This window comes from Asterias amurensis, chromosome 16, assembly GCF_032118995.1.
Source record: "Asterias amurensis chromosome 16, ASM3211899v1".
Classification (NCBI taxonomy): domain Eukaryota; kingdom Metazoa; phylum Echinodermata; class Asteroidea; order Forcipulatida; family Asteriidae; genus Asterias; species Asterias amurensis.
Genome location: NC_092663.1, coordinates 13801970 through 13823611, shown reverse-complemented (window position 1 = coordinate 13823611; position 21642 = coordinate 13801970). Strand labels below are relative to the sequence as shown.

At 38.8% G+C, this 21642-nt stretch overlaps 1 protein-coding gene across 1 annotated transcript in view; it reads left to right on the top strand.

The window, feature by feature from the left end:
- The first annotated feature begins 13534 nt into the window (after positions 1-13534).
- Positions 13535-21642, top strand: part of LOC139948700 (PDF receptor-like) — a 126859-nt gene continuing 118751 nt past the window's right edge. Inside the window, exon 1 of the mRNA XM_071946960.1 lies at positions 13535-14298. The gene's annotated coding sequence lies outside the window, so the exon portion shown is untranslated. The remainder of the gene's footprint in view (positions 14299-21642) is intronic.

Sequence of the window (21642 nt, the reverse complement as noted above, 5' to 3'; positions counted from 1 at the left end):
AAAATGTTTTTAAATGAAGCAAACGTAGGAGCAAAGAATAGTTTCTACGCGACACAGTTCCTTTAGTGCATCCTTTAAACTCATAATTTGCATTCTAATGAATTTGTATAATTAGTAATAATAATAAATAAGCGTTGGGAGATACGAATTATTCAGAGCTGATATCCTTATGTTTGATAAATTAGTAATAAATATTGTGAACATTATCCTTCTTTCTTAACCACAAAAAAAAGGCTCTTCGAAATTAGCAATATCATTTTGTTAAAGATGCTATGTCAGATTTTTTGCCCCAAACATTAAAAAATAGATTTTTTTTTGAGTTAATGGTATTTCAAAGAGTATCAGCCGCTCTAAGTTTAACTTTTACTTTTAGTGGTCAGGAACCATGTCAAAAATTTAAAACGTTTCTTTTAAAACACATAAGAATTGGTCACGTGATATATTGTCGGGATCCCGACAAAAACTAATTTTGAGCACTTTATTTCACTGCTACTAATAATTGGCGGACTTTTTCGAGCAATGGCTCAAATGAAAGCTTGTAACCTTCTCGACCCCAATCAAAATACCTATTGAATTTTAAATCAAAATTTGTGGGTAAAATCGGCCAAAAATCTAACACGGCAATAGCATCTTTAACAAATACACGTGATGGCTTTGAAGACGGACAATTTTCCATTGGCATATCTACCCTTGTCAAGGCTTTCGACGGCTAACCATGAAATTGTAATTACATAACTTACAGCACTACGGAGTCCGTGGAATAGCTTTGGAGTGGACTAAAAGGACTTTATCTAGATTAGAAAACAATTTGTTCCAGATAACCCTTTCGCTTCATTAGATAAATCAATTATGTGGAGTGTCTTAACCCAGATGGTCTTATACATAGCCCCAGTTACCACGATGGTAGCGATGAAAAGGGTACTGGAAACTATAGGCCCATTACAGACTGTAAGTCTTGATTTTCCTATCTCCCAACGCTAAAAGCCTTAGACACCGTTTGTAATTATTGTCAAAGACCAGCCGTCGATTTCACCAAACTCTTCCTAACTTAGGATTCATCTTAGGACTTAGGACGGGTTCAGTTCCGTATCCAAATACGTAGGACGAATTGAACCCAGCCTAAGTTAGGACGCATTACCCGTCCTAACTCGAGTTAGGATTAATCCTAGCGTTTCGTGAAATCGGCTGCAGTTCTCTCACTTGGTGTATCCAAACAAATGCATAAAATAACAAATCTGTGATTTTGTTTTACTCAACTGTTGGTCATCGAAGTTGCAAAAAAGAACAATAATATAAAAAAAACATTATAGCACACATTAATTTGTGTGCTTTCAGCTGCCTAGAAAAGGTTTTGGGTCTGAAGTCTTCATTTTTTAGTTTGAGTTATAGGAATAACCTCTTTCTAAAAAATTATGTTACTTCAAAGGGACCTCATTGCTACACATTATTAAGAATGTAAGCAAATTTATGAGGTCAAATGTCATATGTCAAAGGTCTTATCACACCGACTCAGAAACTGGTCAGATCCGATTGGCATCGAAAATCCGAGGCAATTCTTTAACCCGGATTTTGTAGAATGTATAAGTAAGTAGTGGATTGGCCCGTCAAAACCCGTCAGTATTTGTAAAGATAAATGGATTGATAAATTACCGCATAAAAATACGTCCAAAAAAAGAAGGATTATTACTGTTTTTAGTGCTAGCTCGTGTGCAAACAAGATAAGCACTAATGTATCTGGAAAGTTTAACAGTCAGGGAATAGGATACCCTTGGAGGTGTTACACGACCCATTAAACAATTTAAATGATGTGTACATTAAAAACGATAATGGAAATCTCCTACCTGGCAAGTAGACACATACTTGGTGTTTCCGCAAACATTATATAACTAACCCAAGGCTGGTTTTGAATGGTTTTGAAATGTAAACCGGGGCAGTTTTTTAAATTAAAACATTGGTTTTACTCTTTTGACGCTTCGGTGCTTGTTATAATTGTTCAATGTATTAACATGATTGGTCGGGATAAAAACGATCAAGATGTAGTCTAAATTCATATTAGAGTTTAAAGTTTACAAGGATCATTGTTTTCTCTGAAATATTTCGAGAAATTGTGTCTGAAATCCTGAAAAAAACACGCAAAAGTTGATTTATTTTTTATTTACCTTTTTATTGTATTTATTGATTTATTTATTGATTATTATTATTATTTTTTTATTTATTTATTTTTTTCTCTTGATGTGGAGTTATATTACTCCGTTTATTCAACATTCATCAGCAAAGGCATACATCAAATAAACACACTATCAAAAGACACTCCAGTAAATACTTCTAATATATAACAGGCACAGTAAGTAACAGAAGCTCAGAAAATAACAATAATAATAACAATAAACAAATTAATTAAATAGTTAAATGAATACCTCTATTATATATACAAATATCTACAATTTAGCGTGACTCGGGAATCACGTGGTTCGGGAAAAAACAATACTGACAACAACAAAAAACAAAAATTATTCTTTTATTTATTTATTTATTTATTTATTTATTTATTTATTTATTTATTTATTTATTTATTTATTTTATTTATTTATTTATTTTTTTTTATTTATTTTATTTTATTTATGTATTTTTTTTTTTTTTTTTTTTGGGGGGGGGGGGGGCGCTTGGGGGGGGGGGGGTTCAACCCAAAAGACCATTTTAAAGATTTACCCAGTCAGTTTCCCCTGTGGTTTATATTGATACATTTGTACAATCAAAAAAGGACAACATTATTGTTTACATGCAAAAAACTGTGCAATACTGTCACTATTTTTCTCCTGACTCGAAAAACGGATAGAGCCCAAATTGTTCATAGGTTGGTTATAAAAATATGGTTGCTCACAGAAAACTTGAAACCATCTGCGACTATTGTCAACTCTATCGAACCTTTATAATGTGAATTTCAGACAGAAGATAGGCCTAGCACGCGGCCTAGATTGTTTCGGTCTTACACTTTAGGCCTTAGCTAATCAACCAGTGTGTGAACAAGAAACACTGCCACTATGAAAGATAGAAAGCACTGTGAATGAGAAACGCCCTTGTGAAAGAGACACACCGTGAACACTGTAAAATAGAAACGCCACTGTGTGTGAAAAAGAAACACCACCCACTTGTGCTTCAGCTTTACCCGGCGGCGTTCAGAAGGCGTCGCCATATTAAAGGGACTCACCGGCTCACCGTTTACAGCACATACTTGAGTTGCAGTAAAACGTATACGCTATCATAACTCATTACAAAAATGAGTTTTTGCCGCGTTAAACAACAACACGGCACTCAATATAGACTTGTGGACAAGTCATTTCTGCCGCGGGAGATAGTCGTGCTGTGGCTGTGCTCTCGCGAGATCACTGCTCTCGCGCGAACTGGCCCAATTTCATGGCTCTGCCTACCGTAACAACGAAATCGGCGCTTACGGAAGCAGAAAATTCTGTGCTTACGGCAAGCGTATTTCACGGGTTAGCGGCGAATTTTGGCTTCTGCGCGTGCGTACTCCACGTTACTAGGCATTCTACGCTTACAAGACTAGTGCCGAAATTCGGCGCTTGCACGTAAGCGAGGAATCGTGATCGCAAGCGCAGAATTCGGCGGTAAGCAGTGGAGTTAGGTTAAGTGATCTCTCACTTGAATGTGGACTTCTGGCCGTGTGATGCTAGGCGATCTCACATAAAAAAGTATATTATATATAATAATATTCATTTTAATTACCCATGATGTTTATGTAATATGCCTGTTATATTGGAACAAGTCATTATCCTGACTTATGGTATATCATATTGTGAAACATAAGTCATACTATGACTAAAGCCCGGTTCATACTTCCTGTGAATGCGAATGCGATACGAATTCTGACGTCACATTTATTATTCGCAACGTATAATTCGCAAGGGTTTAAATGTGGGCAACTCCTACTACGAAACATTCGCTGCAAAAACCGGACTATGACATCAACATTCGCATTCATATTCATAGAAAGTATGAACCGAGCTTTATGCTAATTATTCACAATTATGATTCTCTTGATGTCTCTTTAACGCATACTTAAAACCAGGACGACTGTTAAGACCAACTGTTGATATTGGAGACTCAAATTGGTTCTCGTTTGCTTAACTATTCGCTTATTTCCACTGTGGTGTTAATTATAACAAACAGTGGTCATGAGTGTTGCTGAAGTGAAATATAGTTTCTTCTTCTCTACATTGGCGGTGTTTTTAAACGTAAATAATTCTTATGGTGGATTGGTTTTGACTGTCTATTTCGTATTTTCTTCGGGTTTAATTTGGTATCATTTAAAATAAATAGCTATTCCCTCGTGTCGGCCCACCAAAGTGTTGAACTTATGGTTGTTTTGTGGTTAAATTATTTTTTGCTATATCCCATTCGAACTGCCCTCGCTACCGGGCAACCTCGGTAGTCTAGTAAGACACTCTAGAGTTTGAATCCCACCTGAGTAAGATGCCTGTGATTTTTTTTTCCACAGAACTCGGGAAAGGAGCATACAGTGGTAACACATCGGTGTATGGGTAAACCAAAATGAACATGCGAATTAAAATCTAACATTTTACCCAGTTTCCTGGGTCAGCCTGATGACACAGGTCAGTTCAAGCCAGATTTTTAAAATGTATTTATTTATTGTTATATAATGAATAGAGTAGATGGCCTCAGCTTTCGATCCAATCCGGACCTTCTTCAGAGGTATAAAACAAGTACAAACAAATACATATCCATTTATAGAAAAAGAGAGGGGGAAAGGGATTAAGGAAAGGATCCAGAAAGAAGCGGGAAAATAACAGCCAATCAAAGTTTCTATTTCAGAGACAATAGTGGTGGCTATGAACCAATAGGAGTGAAGTGGCGAGGACAAAGGATGTTTAGAATGAAAGGATGGGTTACTGGACCATAAAAGTGGTAAATGTATTGTTCGACAACAATGCAGGGAGACATGAAAGGGTAGGATTAGAGACGAATAGGGTAGATGGCCTTTAGCTTTCGATCAAATCCGGACCTTCTTCAGAGGTATAAAACAAGTACAAACAAATACATATCCATTTATAGAAAAAGAGAGGGGGGAAGGGATTAAGGAAACATTTATAATGTTGTTTCATATAATATTTTATAATCTAACCTGAATGTCTGAGTTTAATTGAATATCAAGTTGAGGGCGCTATCATCATTTATTATCCAGGTGCGGCTACGTTCAGGGAACATGGATTTTGAGCTTCGCATTCTGTCATCTTAAAATCTTAAAGTCCGCCCTCTTGCGATACAAAAAACGAATTATCTGAATCCGTATCCAAATTTGCGGCTACGTCTATGTCTGTGACTGTTGCTAAGGGTGCTGCTAAAGATGTCATTCAACGCATGATGACGCAAACATCTAGCCGTAGACGTAGCCGTTAATTTGGACACGACCCGTGGATTGACAGGCTGGTCCCTTGTCTTTATCTGTAAGGATAAAGACGCTGGAGGCACTGGTTTTACAGTTCTCATGCTTTCATTGAATAAACGTGAAGTGCCCTTTTTTCTAAAGTTCGTTCTTTTATCAAGATGCGGAGGAAACATGTTGAATCTGTTTCTTCTGTTTACTAAATTACTTTCACAATTTACAATGACACATGAGAAAGCTCACAATGCAGTGCCTCAAATCATGTAGACATACGATAATTAATCAAGATGCAGCAACTAATCGTGACATAACATTACTTAACATGCTTTCAGCTTTTTGCAGAAGAATGTAGGCTTTTCAAAAAGCGTACATCTGGGGCTTTCTTTGTGTCGGTTTACTCGTTTGGTTTCCAAGTGTCATCGGGTGGTCAATTCACCCGTGGATGAACATTCTTACATAATTACAAACTGATCGCCTGCCCCGTTATTCACGTGGTTGTGGTAATGATAGATGCACTACATGGTATGCATCTTCGAGTGAATTATGCATGTACACATACAGTGGTTGTTCCAGCCACGGTTGAGATTTCTACCTCCATTTTTCAGCAAACTCGTCTCGTGCTGTGGAATTTTCTTTTTGGAATCATGGTTTGGAAACTAACTGGCAAAATTCTATGGAAACCGGAAGGGAATACTACATAACTATTCGCGTATTCCCAATACGAATAATTAGCTTATGCTGTTATCGTCAACTTCAACAATCGGGCATTTTTGTTCAGTGTGTACACATGGACAAAATGTTCATATTACGCGGACTTATTTTGCATGCTGTGTGCCGACAGAGGGCGTTCTCCAATGTCAAAAATGAAGTCTGCACCACCACAGCTCTGCACAGTTGCAATATGATGTCTACGACTGTAGCTTCGTAAGGTAGGTCTTTTTCAAAATGTACTTCACATAAAAGTCATCATTTACATGATTATAAAATAGGGATAACTTTCCGTATCACGCCACCACTTTTTCACTCATTTTTACAAAAAGGGATATCTCATTGAGGTAAATTAGATACTATATTATTTCATATCGAATGAAAAAGTGGTGGCGTTGTACGGAAACTTTTGTGGAATAACGGGAGGAGTGTCTTTGGTAATGAACATCTTAGTACCCAGGGATCGTTTTGACGGATGGAACAACAAGTCTTGTCAACTTTATTCATTGTACTTTTGAGCCCCTGAACAAATATCCTTCAATTTTCAGCCTCCAAATCGTACCCCGTGTGGGCTTTCACCCCTTGAGTTTATTCATAGAAATACAATAACATAAAACAACAAGGAAAGTATACTTAGGTACTGAATCCCACCACCACTTGTTTAGTTTACTCGCTGTCACCGATAACGATTTGAATGAAGATGTTATTTCTTGCTTGTAAGAGTGGAAATGTGTCCTGTTTGCATTAATTTACAATAACTTCCGGGCTGTTTTGTTTTGTTAATTATCCAGCCTATACAGCGCACTCCCCACTTCTCTATTTTGCTACAAAACACTTGTTTTTGGTGATTTTATCTTGGTTGACAATAATACACAATTCATAAGATGATTGGGTGGGGACGAAGAGTAATGTTTGTTTTTCCCCATACTGACGACTTCTCAATTCAAAAAGAACTACTACCTGTGCAGACTGCGTAAAGCATACTTTGTACTTTCCCGAGTCTTGTGTAAACAACTACACATGGGATTTGAACCCAAAACCTTTGCAATTCTAGAGCACTCTCACCAGCGTCGAAGGCATGCGGATTTTATTTGGGGGCTGCACAGTGAATTACTTATAGTATGTGTGTTAAGCATTGTATACTATTGTACACCCCTGGAAAAAAAAAACCCAAATGAAATCCACATGCCTATTACGCGGGTGGGAGTGCTCTGGAAATGCAAAGGTCTTGGGTTCAAATCCCACACGATTTATAATAATAACATGAATTTGTAGTTGTTTTCACAGTACTCGTGGAAAGTACCAGTGGTTTACACAGTCTGCCCAGGTAATAGTTCTTTTTTGAACTGAGAAGTTTCCCGAACTCCGAAAAATCTACCTCGCGGCAGAATAAAATAAATAAAAATAAAGCAAGATAAGTTCCCCAAAACTCATTATTCAGCAAGTAGTTACATACATGATTTTACCACAACCCAATACATTGATACCTAACCATGCAATATGCCTCAAATCCCACATGACATGTGTGTATTATCTGTCAGTTTCGGACTACCTCAGATTAGGTCTATAAAAAAGAACAGAATTTACGTGATCAACGAGCAAAACTGTAGGGGTCAAAAAATGTGTTACTTCATACAAAGGAAGCTGTGGCACACGGTGGGCGAGCGAGCGTGATTTGCACCCCAGACAAACCCGTAAGTTACGGGCGAGAAGATGCCCGGGAAGTCCTCCCGTCACGTTCCGATGTCGTGGTCAGTGGATATTAAATTCCTGGTGGGATACTGTCACCAGTTACTGAAGGAGGAAGGGATACTATTTTGCGTCTCAACCACGTTTCTGATGCCGATGGGGGGATACGATCTGTGGGGGGGGGGGGGGGGGCGGGGGAACATATAAGAAATAATGTATTCCTGATTTATGTGAAGTGACAGAGTGGCACCAGATAAAGCAACTTATTTTTATTTTGTTGTTTGGGTAAAACCCAAACTTATATATTATCCGCTCCAAAAAACTTTTTGGAGAACATGAACAGAGGGTACTATCACCTCTATGCATTTTGTGGCCATATCTAGTAGCAAAATTGTAGCCTACACATCCGACGTCACACTTCCAGGCTCTTGAACAACACCAGTGACCGCATGCCTAGGTTAATCCCCGTTTTAACCACCTTTCATCTACATTCCTTTTACATGGAGAAAGTGCAGCTGCCAAAATGTCGCCTCGGACCAATTAAAACACAGATTATTATGAAAAGCTCATGTCTCTGCACGTTTATCCAATGAAATCGTTGTATCCAATGCAACCACAGGTTCTGCTACAGCTGTCTTTATCATTATAATAATGTTGTTAAAAAACAACTTGCTTTCTTTTTGACGAGCGAGGGCGCTATACCGTGAGATCGCAACTAGGGTGTAATTTCGCGACAGCCGTGAAGCAATTGTTTCTTTTTAGCTCAAAGCGAAATGTGCTCTTTGGTAGCCAGTTTTGAGCCCCAAGACCAAGTAGTCTAACCAGGTTGATAAGCAATTTGCTAAAATGGCACACTTTGAGTGACTCACGCCTTAGGGGGAGGGTCTAAGATACAGCTTTTAGGGGGTTGGGGAGAGGATACAAAGGCATAGACTTATTTGAGTCTGTGTGTTGAGAATGTCTTGAGGGAGTTGGCTTATATCCAGAGATTTAGTTAAGGGTGTTATATTTGTACTTTTCTCCATTATTAGCACACATAATCCATCTTTCTTATTGCAAAAAAAGAAAGGAAAAGATTCATTGGTGTGTAAAAAGATCATGTCCGAAGTCACTGTTTTCACCATATCGGATCTCAGTGTACGATACAGCCCTCGGCACAATGTGTTTTGACTTTATTTTGAGATGGTTTGAGTGTAGTGGCTTTGTGTTTGGCGATTGGGAGATTGTGGTTTTGAATAGACAAATACATTTGTGTTTCTTTTTATCTATTTTAGGTTATTTTGTTATTTTGCAAGTTTGCCCCCCAAAAGGCAAACAGTTATTTTGCGTTGACATTTTCATAGCCGGGTGAGATATTTTTGCATTACTCCAATATCCATTGTTTGGTATCAGATTGTTGGCTGGTATATCCTGGGTAGATTTGATGCAATCCACAGGTTATTCAGTCAGGTGACTTATATATCAGTTTTTAACCGTTTGATTGACATGCAAATCGTCTGAAACCCAACCTGTCGCTAAGCTTAGATTGGTTTCCATTGCCTTTTTAGTGGTGGTTTATGATTGGCATTTTTTTTTTATGCAAGTTCGCCCAAAACAAGGCTGAAAGCCACTCTAGGTTAAGGGCTACAAGGAAGAAAACATAGAAATGCAGAAACTCAGTGGAGCTGAAGGTAGGAATTGATATTCCTCTTAAAAGATGACAGATCATAGGATGAAGGGAAACATGTACCAGGCAAGGAGTTCCAAAGAGATGCAGTACGAGGGAAAAAGCTACTGGAGTAGCTCTTCGTTCTACATCTCGGCACAGCCACAGTATAAGGATGAGAACAAGCAGAAAGCCTGGTCTCACGCTCGAACACCATGACAGGAGGAACAAGGTTGGAAAGACTGGTGGAACATTCCATGGAAATATCTGTAACACAGGCAAAGGCTGGCTACAGACCTTCGGTGAGAAAGGGGTTGTAGTGTAGATCTTAACTCTGCTCCAACCAGGTTAACAATGCGCTTCTGCACTCGATCCAGTAACGATAGAGGGCAGGCAGAAGCTCCAGCCCAAATATGGCAACAGTACTCCATGAGGGGACGTATAGTTTTCTTGTACATGTAGAGAGTAGCCTCAGGAGGTAAGAACTTCCGAGCTCGATACAGAGCAGTACAAAACATCTATCAAAAACTGTAACCCATTCCCACATAAAATATCAATCAATCCCCTAAAAGGTATCGGAAATAAGATAATGAACCATTAACAATAACATGGCCTATGGTTTACTGCCAGATTCATAAAATGCCCAATACACTTTACATAAAGAAAAGCATCAGACTATGCTTTTGTAATAATTGAACATGAGAGGGCGTGGCTCTGAGCACATTGAGCTGGACACTCTGCAACAGTATTGCATTCTCCCGATGTAATCGTTAGGCCGTATCCAATCTGGCGGCTACTGCTACGGCTGTTGCTAAGGGTGTTGCTAAGGACATCTAATACTTCAACGTGACGTCATGACTGCAACACAAGATACATTTGTCTACAGCCAAATGGTGTTAGTACCGAGTTGCGAATACATTAATGAGGCGTACCAGGCGTATCGGATGACAGTTCAATTCAATTCAATTCAATTCAACTCGACAACAAAAATAAGAACATATATTGTTATGATTACAGTATAAACATAAACATCAATGCCAATAACTTAAAAACAGAACATTAATTTTGTTACGGAAAATATGGTTGACGTAGCTCCAGCTATAGGGTACATGCACCTTGTTCCTGATTGTACGAAAAACATACTAAATTCACGAAAACGTGTTTAGGCACTGGACACTTCTGGTTATTACTACAAAACAAGTTAGCATTGATTTTAACATAGGGGACTGGTAATTAAGTATGAAACATTGTGAGAAACGGCTCCCTCTGAAGTAACTTAGTTTTGAGAAAGAAGTAGTTTCTCACTCAAATATTAAACCTCTTCAGACCTGAAGCCTTTTTAGGCATCTGTTGTGCAATATTTTGTTTTCTTCTTCCATTATTCTCTTGCAAATTTGATGACCGAATGAGCCTAAACTTTCCCCCATTTGTTATTTTATGCATAATATGTTGGGATACACCAAGGTGTCTAGTGTCTTTAATACATTCTAATTTTGTTATTGTATTAAAACATAAACGAATCTTCCTTTTACTATCAGATTGTAGGGCAAGGACCTATTGCCATGGAAACAACATTACGTAATTTACGCAGTGTTTGTCGGTTGTCCCCCACTCCCTGCCGTAAGCCTGAAGCGTTTAAAAAACTGCACTGATTAAAAAAAAAAAAAAAAAAAAAAGCGCGGGCCGTAATCCTACGACTGTGTCGCGTTGAGTAAACAAGCTCAATATCGAAAGGAAAACAAACTTTCTCTTTTTGACATTTTTGTCTCTTTTCTTTCTCTCAAGTAGGGGAAAAGAGGGTGTGTTATTGAAGAGAAGATTCTTGTCAAAACAGCAAGGAATTATAAGCAAACATTGGGAAGGGAAGAGGCAGTCGGTGTAATTTGCATCGGCGGAAATCCGTAGCGCTAGAAAGTTGAGGGGTTGCTGTGTGAAAGGCACTGGACACGTTTGCTAACTGTCAAAGACCAGTATTCTCACTTTGTGTATCCCCAAAACACCTTTTTTGACAAAGTTGTGTATTTTCAGATGCCTACACAAATATTTAAGATGACTAACTTCTTTCTCAAAAACTACGTTACCTCGACATGCACGGATTTCCATTATACTCTGCAAACTAACCCGGTCGGTAATTTTGTGGAATGGCGTATACCATATTTATTTTGTATGAATCATTGTATTCTACTTTTAAAACATGTTTCTAAAAAACAGGGTTTCAAACTCTCTTCATAAACCAGCTCACCCGGTCAAAGGCAACGTGTCCATTTAAAGGAACACGTTGCCTTGGATCGGTCGAGTTCGTCCATGAAAAGCGTTTGTTATAAAATGCACATGGGTAGAAAGATGTTGTAAAAGTAGAATACAATGATCCACACAAACATGCCTCGAAATTGCACGGTTTTCCTTTTACCTCGTCGACTAACAAGGTCGGCCATTTATTTGACTCCCATAAATGGCCGACCGTGTTAGTTCGCACAGTAAAAGGAAAACCACGCAATTTCGAGGCAAATTTGTGTGAATCATTGTATTCTACTTTTACAACATCTTTCCAACCATATGCATTTTATAGAAAACGGTTAAAAAACGCTTTTTATAGACCAACTCGTCCGATCCAAGGCAACGTGTTTCTTTAAGTCTGTTTGGTTTCCCGAGTAAAATTGTATGAAGCAATTAGAAAGTGTTTACCACAACGGAACACGGTAACTATTTTTACAATTAGACGTGCTGTTTGTGCATCATTTGACAATATCCAACCATGTCTACCGTATTCATTTGTTGTCCATCTATTTTTTCTTCCACGATTTATAACATTCAATCAATAGCGTTTAGAGGCTTGTTTCCCTGACACAAATACAGGATTCAGAAAAAAAACATGTTGCCATATTTAAAACGGGTATTTGTTGGGACAATCTGCCACAGAGCGAAAAATGAGTTGACCACCTTACGTCACTGCGCACGATAGCTGCACACAATGCATTTTCCTGCCTGAAAAGCTTCCTGCGTTTTTAAAAAGTCCCGATTAAGACAGACTAAAGAATTTAGGAAAATTGATATTGAGTCCTTTTTTGAGAGTCTGAAATATAAGACACCGGACACATCCGCCGTGGGTTTGTGATTGTTGAGTCCATATATCAGTGCATTTCCGAAGCCTCGCTGAGGTTTATGCTGATTAAGATTGTAGAGTGTCATTCATAAAAACATAAACGATGCAAAACAATAATGTGTTGATTATTGATTAGGTTCAAAGTATATATATATATTAGTGGGGTGTTCGGGTTTATGGGTGTTTTTTGTCGGGGTGTTTATTTATTTGTTTGTTTTCAATTGGAAAATCAACAGCAAAATGTGTTTTCTTATAACTTGTTTGTATTGTGTACTTTTTATTTGCCTGCGCTTTATTTGTTGCTTGTTAATTTCGTCTGATGTGATTAGTATTGTTGATTTTGTTCCGTTAATATTGTCTTATGTTTGCATTATTGTTTATTTTAATGACTATCCTCATTTTATTATGCTTCTTATTATAACATATGTTGAAGCCTTGTGTATTGTTAAATACAAAACATTCCACTTGATTATGTTCATAACCCCCAATGCAGATTTAATGCATTGGACACTCTTGGTTATTACTCAAAATGATTGTTAGCATAAAAACTTGGTATTGAGAAAAGGAGAGCTGTTGATAGTATAAAACATTGTGAGAAACGGCTCCCTCTGAAGTGACGCATATAGTTTTTGAGAAAGAGGTAATTTCTCACTCAATTAATAATCTTATTTGCATGACCTCTCTAGCCTGAAGCCTTTTTTAGCCTTAACAGAAAGCACACAAAATGTGTGCAACAGGGGTGTTTTTCTCCGTTATTCTCTCGTAACTTGTAACAGAACTTAAGTGGTCTATGACAACTACCAATAGTGTCAAGTACCTTTAAACACTGAGTACACGCTATTTCTACAATATCCCAGGGCATGAGGTTGTGTGTGTATAATAATATGTACCTGTGTGTGTCTTTAATATAGAGGCGGGGACGTGACCAGCATAAGGACGTGTCTTAAATTGGATGACGATACGATCTCGTACTCAATAACGGGCACGCTACTCATCTTGCTCGCACGTTCCACTTTATACCCGTTGGATCGTTGAAGCGACTGATAGTCTTGTTGGACGACGGAGACTTGATGCGTTCACACAGATACACCAGGCTCTTCGTATACCCCTTGATGTGCGTTCACACACAGAAGCCTATCACATAACACTGGATCTTCGTTGAACACACAGACACCAAGCCTGTCAACTACAACTGGGTAGGCGTTCAAACAGACACCGAGCCTGTATTATACCACTGGATGTGCGTTCAAACACACAGACACCAAACCTGTCATATAACTCTTGGTGTGCGTTCACACAGAGACACCAAGCCTGTCAAAATAACACTGGGTGTGCGTTCATACACATACAACAAGCCAGGTCAACTTCAACTGGGTGTGTGTTCACACAGACACCAAGCCGGTCAAATAACACTGGGTGTGCGTTCATACAAAGACAACGAGCCTGTCGATTACAACTCGGTGTGCGTTCACACAGACACCAAACCTGTCAAATAACACTGGATGTGCGTTTAAACACACAGACACCAAACCTTTCATAATACCTCTTGGTGTGCGTTTAAACAGATACACCAAGCCTGTACAGCTGGGTGTGCGTTCACACACATACACAAAGCCTGCCATCACCACTGGATTTCCTCTGTCTACTGTTCACACCAAAGGATTGAGAGAAAACTGATCTTGTCTTCTTTAAGGAGCGACGATTACTTGAATTCAATCACCATTCGAGAAGGTAAGTTCTTGATATGTTTTTCTTTGAATATCTTGATCAAGATTGCGAACTTTATAGTCTACTCTGGCGATCTGAGATTGCACTTCAACGGGATAACTCTAGAGTTAGCCTCGTTGAAGTGCCATCTTCGATCGACAAAGTGCGCAAGTAGACTTTTAAAATAAACACCAAGAGTTAAAACATGAAGGGGTCACACATTCTCAAAAATGCTTCTTTGTGGAGGATTCATGTGTTCTTTTCTTTGTCCCCGTGCTTAAAGTTACGGTTTAAAATTGCAATGATTTTTCCACAGTATGAAGATCAGTCTATGATGGGCTATTCATATACATTAACAAATATTACTTCACTGTACAAATAGAAAGTAGATATTCATGCTAAATGTACAAAGATACTACGGGCGAGCCCACTGAGAAGCAAAGCGTTTAAGCATGCATGCAGAATTAAGCATGGCCCCCAATAGGCCTGCTAATTGAGCGCACACAAAGAACCGTAAAAGAACAATGTAATTGAGAGGGGAAATTACACGACACTTAACAGTTTCCTTCAACTTTGGTTAACAAGTTTCCTTGGGGAGCACCCAAGTCTTTAGAATTCCCCTGTGGAGTCATTTTGTTTTTCCCTTCGTTTTATCATTGGTCCCCACAAGGTAGTGACAATGAGAACACTTGCGTTGTTTTCTTAACGGAAAGGTTTTTAGGGAAAATGGCGATGTTTGGTTGGGTAGTTTACTCGCACGAATCCCCTTTTGCACAGTTGTTGGTGGTTTCAATTATATCGCATGCATTGTTTAATACAGAAACTAAATAGTGCACCAATAAAGGGGCATTATACAATTTTCATAATAGTTGTATGGGATTTGAGGCATTGCATGGTGAGGTATCAATTTTACTTAGTGTGCTGTAACACCATGGCTGTGACTACTCGCCAGGTAGATTTATGCTCTTTTGAAAACGGGTCTTGCTTTATATTCTGCTACCGCGGAGAAGATTCTCTGAATTTAATTATAATATAGCTGTTTCGGTTCAAACGGAAACTGCTTCTGTGCGGGGATACTTCGGTCAGCATAGTTTTCATAAGACAATGGTCTTAAACCTTTCACTGATAACAAAGGCTCGGTAAACTTAAACAAAGGCGTGTTGAACTTGAAATATAAAAAAAAAATCCCTTTCTTGTTCTTAACTTTTGATAAAACTAGTTATTAAATTAATACAATAACATATATAAACTTGAGAAAGATTAGAAACAACTGTTTTGAACTTTTCAAGATGATGTCACAATGTGCTGTTTATGTGCACTGATGTCAAGTCATTGCTGTAGTTCAGCTTTGATCAAGAAAAGACACCGCTAGGGTCAAAATGTCAGGCCTTTACGATGTTTTGAATTTTCTGTTCAGTTAAATATTCATACATTTCACTTTGCCACCTTATTAAAGACAGTGGACACTATTGGTAATTGTCGAAGACCAGTCTTCTCACTTGGTGTATCTCAACATATGCATAAAATAACAAACCTATGCAAATTTTAGCTCAATCAGTCATCGAAGTTGCGAGATAATAATGAAAGAAAAAACACCCTTGTCACACGAAGTCGTGTGCTTTCAGATGCTTGATTTCGAGACTTCAAATTCTAAACTTGAGGTCTCGAAATCAAGTTCGTGGACAATTACTTCTTTCTCGAGAACTACGTTACTTCAGAACGAACAGTTTCTCACAATGTTTTGTACCATTAACCTCTCCCCATTACTTGTCACCAAGAAAAGTTTTATGCTAATAATTATTTTGAGTAATTACCAATAGTGTCCACTGCCTTTAAGCAACGATTACTTGAACATTAATCGGGGCATCGATCCTCCTTTAGACGACCTGTTGCTATTACAACTGTTTGTTACGGTCAATGTTTGACAAATCATAGTGTTCAACAGATCAGTATGTTCGACAAATCATTATGTTCGACAAATACTTATGTTCGACAAATCACAAAGCTCGACAAACCATTTTGTCGGCCCCATTGAGTCCTTCCAACGTGTTCGACAAACAAAATTAGTCTACCCATCGTTAATGACAAACGTTTGACTCATTGTATCTGGGAAATTTACCCAGTATGTCGAACTATTTGTGTCGGTTAAACTACTATGTCCGACTCGCCATCTTGTTTTCATATCTTTGTATGAGACTAGGTGAAACAAATGGCCCCGTGTATGTAAGACGAGATAGTATATTAAGTATTGTCATCGAACGGTACTATGTAATAAATGGAGCAGCTTGATACTTGTCGACATCGTATTATGCACCACCTGCTGTCCAAAATGGGTTAATGCGATACCTCCTATTGCTCAGTTTAACTGTGACGTGACGTCGCCTTTAAGCTCTGTGCCGACAAACAGTAAAACCTCAAAGGAAATTGCGAAAAAGCAAACAATGAGTTGGTTTACCTACATTTTAATATCTCCATTCTGTGTTGTGACTTTACTCGCTAGCGATTTAATGGTGACACATATTGGCGTAATGGGTTTGACACCATTTCTTGTTCTATAAATGGATTGAAGACAATTTGTAAAAAAAAATGACACCTTTTTGTTACGAAAATAATCTGCGGTGTCTATATTCAGCATGTTACGAACGGCATTGACCTATATCTATATTTGTAGAGGTATACTTGTGCTTCAACCTTGGTTCTCTAGTTGTTTTGTGATGTTTAATTTTTTTGGGGGAATGTTTAAAAGTAAATTAATACTGCAATCATTGAGTATCATTTTGACATTCTCCTTTTTGTTTGTAGTGGTCTTCGTCGCCTTCTTCTTGTTGTGTTTGTCTTGACTGTTGTCGTCTTCTTCTTGAATCTCTGTTTTAGAATCCTTGGTTCTCTAGTTGTTTTTGTGATGTTTAAGTCTTTTGGGGATGTTTAAAAGTAAATTAATACTGCAATCATTGAGTATCATTTTGACATTCTCCTTTTTATTTGTAGTGGTCTTCGTCGCCTTCTTCTTGTTGTTTTGTCTTGAGTGTTGTCGTCGTCTTCTTGAATCTCTGTTTTAGATAGTGGGTGGAAAATCACAGTTGGGATACAAACCACGGATTAACTTTGGGGACTGAAAACGCAATCTAAATGCAAGGCTCTGCTATCGTTTAAAGGGAATGGGTGAATCTGAACGGCAATTTCTGTAAATTGTGAGATGAGATTTGCGTTGACTGAGATAAGTGGGAAACTCGGTGGGAGCAGTTGTTTTTACTGTCGTCAGTTCCACGGATCTTGGATAGTACACTCACCATGTTTAAAGGTGGACACTATTGGTAGTTACTCAAAATAATTTTTAGCATAAAACCTTACTTGGTAACGAGCAATAAAGAGGTGTTGATAGTAAACAACTTTGTGAGAAACGGCTCTCTCTGAAGGAACGTAGTTTTTGAGAAAGTGATAATTTCTCACTAAAATTTTAAAAGGCTCCACAAGTCCTTCTTGATATATTTTGTAGGCATGTAAAAGCACACACATTGGTGCACAAAAGTTGTGTTTTTCTCTTTCATTTTAATACTCTTGCAACTTCGATGACCAATTGAGTCAAAATTTTCACAGGTTTGTTATTTGATGCATATGTTGGTAAGCACCAAGTGAGACTGCAGTCTTTGACAATTACCAAACGTGTCCAGTGCCTTTAATCGGACTTAGGGCCTTCGTACGTTTCCACACATGTTTACTTTTCCAAACATACACACTATACCCACCCCTTCTCTTGTCTCCTTCCGCTCAAACAAAGAGAAATGAGTGATTATACCTCATCAAGCGAGTATGACAAAACCGAAAATTATAAATAAATACCCATTGAAAATGTTTATTTAGTCTGACGTACGCATCGTATCAACAATAAATACCCCATTCTGAAATATAAACCCTTCGCATAAACTGAGACCATCATCTCGGCGCTTCGTGTGCCGCTTTATTTACCGAGTCTACGTAAAACCATCTTTAGCTAAAGCGGTCGGCCCTTTGAGAAAAATTATACCCAACATGAAGACTTGGGCCGTCTTGAAATGGTAAGGAAATCTTGCTAAACGCGGCTAGTTCATGCGGTGTACTCTTTCAATGAAATGTCTGTAAACGCATCTATCAGCTTCGGGTGATATCGCCTCGATTTTCAAAGACACTGGGGTCGATTTCACAAAGAGTTAGGACTAGTCTTATCTCCAGTTAAGACCAGTTACTCGTCCTAACTTAGGACTATCCATGCAATTTGTATATCTCCTAGGACTAGTCCTAAGTTAGGACTAGTCCTAACTCTTTGTGAAATCGACCCCAGGACACCTTGGTAGTTTGTCGAAGACCAGTATTCTCACTTGGTTTATCTCAAAATATGCATATAATAACAAATCTACTCAATTGGTCATCGAAGTTGCACGAGAGTGTTGAACGAAACGAAACACCTTTGATGCACTAACTTGTGTGATTTCACATGCACAATAAAAAAGCTTCAAGCTTGGAGCCTTTTATTATTTGAGTCCGAATTAACGTATTTCTCAAAAAATACGTTACTTTAGTTTCTCGCAATGTTCTCACAGCTCCCTCTGAAGTGACGTTGTTTGCGAGAAAGAAGCAATTTTCCACAAATTTGATTTTGAGACCTCAGATTTAGAATTTGAGGTCTCGAAATCAAGCATCTGAAAGTGCACAACTTCGTGTGACATGGGTGTTTTTTCTTTCATTATTCTCTCGCAATTTCGACGACCGACTGAGCTCAAATTTTCACAGGTTTGTTATTTTATGCATTGCTGAGATACACCAACGGTGAAGACTATAGTCTTTGTTGACAATTACCAATAGTCTTCAGTGTCTTTGAAGCTCGCACGGAAACTCTTATTTCATGCTCCTTCGCTGCGCTCATACGCATGAAAAACAGTTTCACTTTATTGTAGGACACACAATAATACACACTTTGAAAACATTATTTAGTTTCAGAATTTATTAAAACATGGGAGTGGGCCGTTGTTAAACTACATAAAAACTACATTCTTCCCGTCCCATGCCCATCTGTCTTACAATCGCCGGTGTCGCATGCAATTATGTCCTCTATGCAATACTATCCGGAAGACATTATTGCATATGCATTCGCCGGACGGTTTTGCATATGCAATCGTGTCCGCCCGGACGCTGCTGCAAAATGCAATTGTGTCCGCCCGGACCTAATTGCTTATGCAGTTCTGTCCGCCCCGTGCAAAACCGTCCTTGCAGTAAATTAAACGCCCTTGGTCGACGGAACACGTTCGCCATTTTTTTTACAAGCTAAGTGCATGTCATGAATGACATGGGAAATGTTTGGCCGTTGGGTATTCGCTGCATTCATACAATACGTGAATGTTCATGCTACAATATACGTAGGTTCAGTGCATGCACGCTCGCTTACGCGCGCACATACATGTAGCTTAAGTCATGTACATGTCCATCGGACGCCGCCCACCGGACGGTTTTTGCATAGCCCCGGACACGATTGCATATGCAAAAGTGTCCGGAGCGGACAGTATTGCATGGCGGACACAATTGCATCTGACACCGGTACTCGTTTCATGCAGCCAGCATCCGGTCTTCTCCCTTAGGGGCGGGGTCCTATTCTCCATTTTCATTTTTCCAGATTTGCAATTAAGTGAAGGGGATCAATTTCAGTTCTTTGTTTCTGACCAGAACCCGGATTAATAATTTGTTTTAACGCTACATACGAAGTGTGGCCCTGAGAACAAACGAGTTCAGTCACCATGGGCCCATGTGGAAAACCTTTTGTTTCCCTTTCCCCCTCCCCCAGTTGTTTTGTCCCTTTCCAGGGAAGCGAAAACGAGCACTGCAGTTGTGTGTGTGTAGTGACGAGTCCCATACATTGTCTATACTAATAGTTGAATCCAAGCCTTTATTAACAACTCTTTTAAAAACCACGGCCTCGGCTTTGGATTCGGCTCAAGCTAGCTTGGCCCCGCGGTGGTTATGACAATATTGCGCGTGCGCTGCGTAAGCGCCCAGGGCTTCAAACGAGAGGACGGGAGGCTGAAGCTGAATCGAAAGCCGAAGCCGTGGTTTTGAAAAGGGCCTTAGATTCAAGCTCATTTCCTTTATTTGCGATGTAGACAACTCCGATGATTGATGTTTTTTATGTAGAAATTGATACTTCCCCGGTGTGCCAAGATTTGGTTTAAGAACGAAACATGAACTTCTGCCGCTCATCCGTTCGCATTGTGATTTGCATAAGCAATTAACTTATCATGGTATTTGGGGATTTAGTGGGTGTAGATTCATAAGTGTGCTTTTCTGTTTTGCCTTCTTAGTGCTTTAATTTCGCTGATTTGTGTTTGGTGTTGTTGGCCAAAATGAATTATTTATTTGATATATATGTTAAAACAGAACTACTGTTCTTACTCCCAAACTGCGAAAGAAACTATGTACATGTTATCATGGAGTCCATGGTATAATAAAAGTAAAACAAATCTGTAACTTTAGAAAAGTTAAACCCCGAATTAAGGCAAACAATATCCCACTTTACATTGGAACATTTTGGCTTTGGACTTTTTTTTTTTGTCGCATCTTCTGTAGGCGCTGTGTAACCTTAAGGAAAACGACGCCTCATATAAATGCTTATATGTATGTATGTATTTATGTATGTATGTATGTATGTATTCTGGCAGATGTTTGAACTTTAGGAAAAATATTCTGACAGGTGAGTGGAGATGATCTTGTCACCGACTCGTTACTCTATCTAGTAACACATTATACATCACCCACAAATGACGCCACGAACTCACTCGCTGGAATCGCATTGCTCTAATTGACAGGGCGTCCGTTACATTTTAATAAGGTGTTAAATTTGAACCGATTTGTCACGCACGAGGGGAACGCTGGACAGGAATATTCCCCCATGTCACCCCTCAATCCTCCAGATGTATCCGTCAGATGTTTTTTTAAGGGGGGGGGGGGATTGTTACAAACTGAGGTCGTCTGTTTTTGATTTGCAAACTCAGGCTGTGACCTTTCAATTTGTTGAGATATTGCTGTCTGACGTCACAAATTGAGGTTCATTCATTCACGCATTGCAACAAATTTGTTGTTAAATTAGCCGTTTTGCGTGTAAAGTTTGAATATTATCCGATACAATGACGTGTTTGATCACAAGTTACCACTTAAACTTGAGTTCCTCAGACTGTCGAGACAGTTGTCATGGTACATGATTTTGGCAAGCTTTTGTGTAGTTACGATAAGAGACCACCCATACACAACAGGCACAATGGTACCAGTGTTTGCTCATCTGGAGGTTTGCCCGAACCATTTCACATAGCAACTGTCTCTATATAGACTGAGGAATTCAAATGCAAG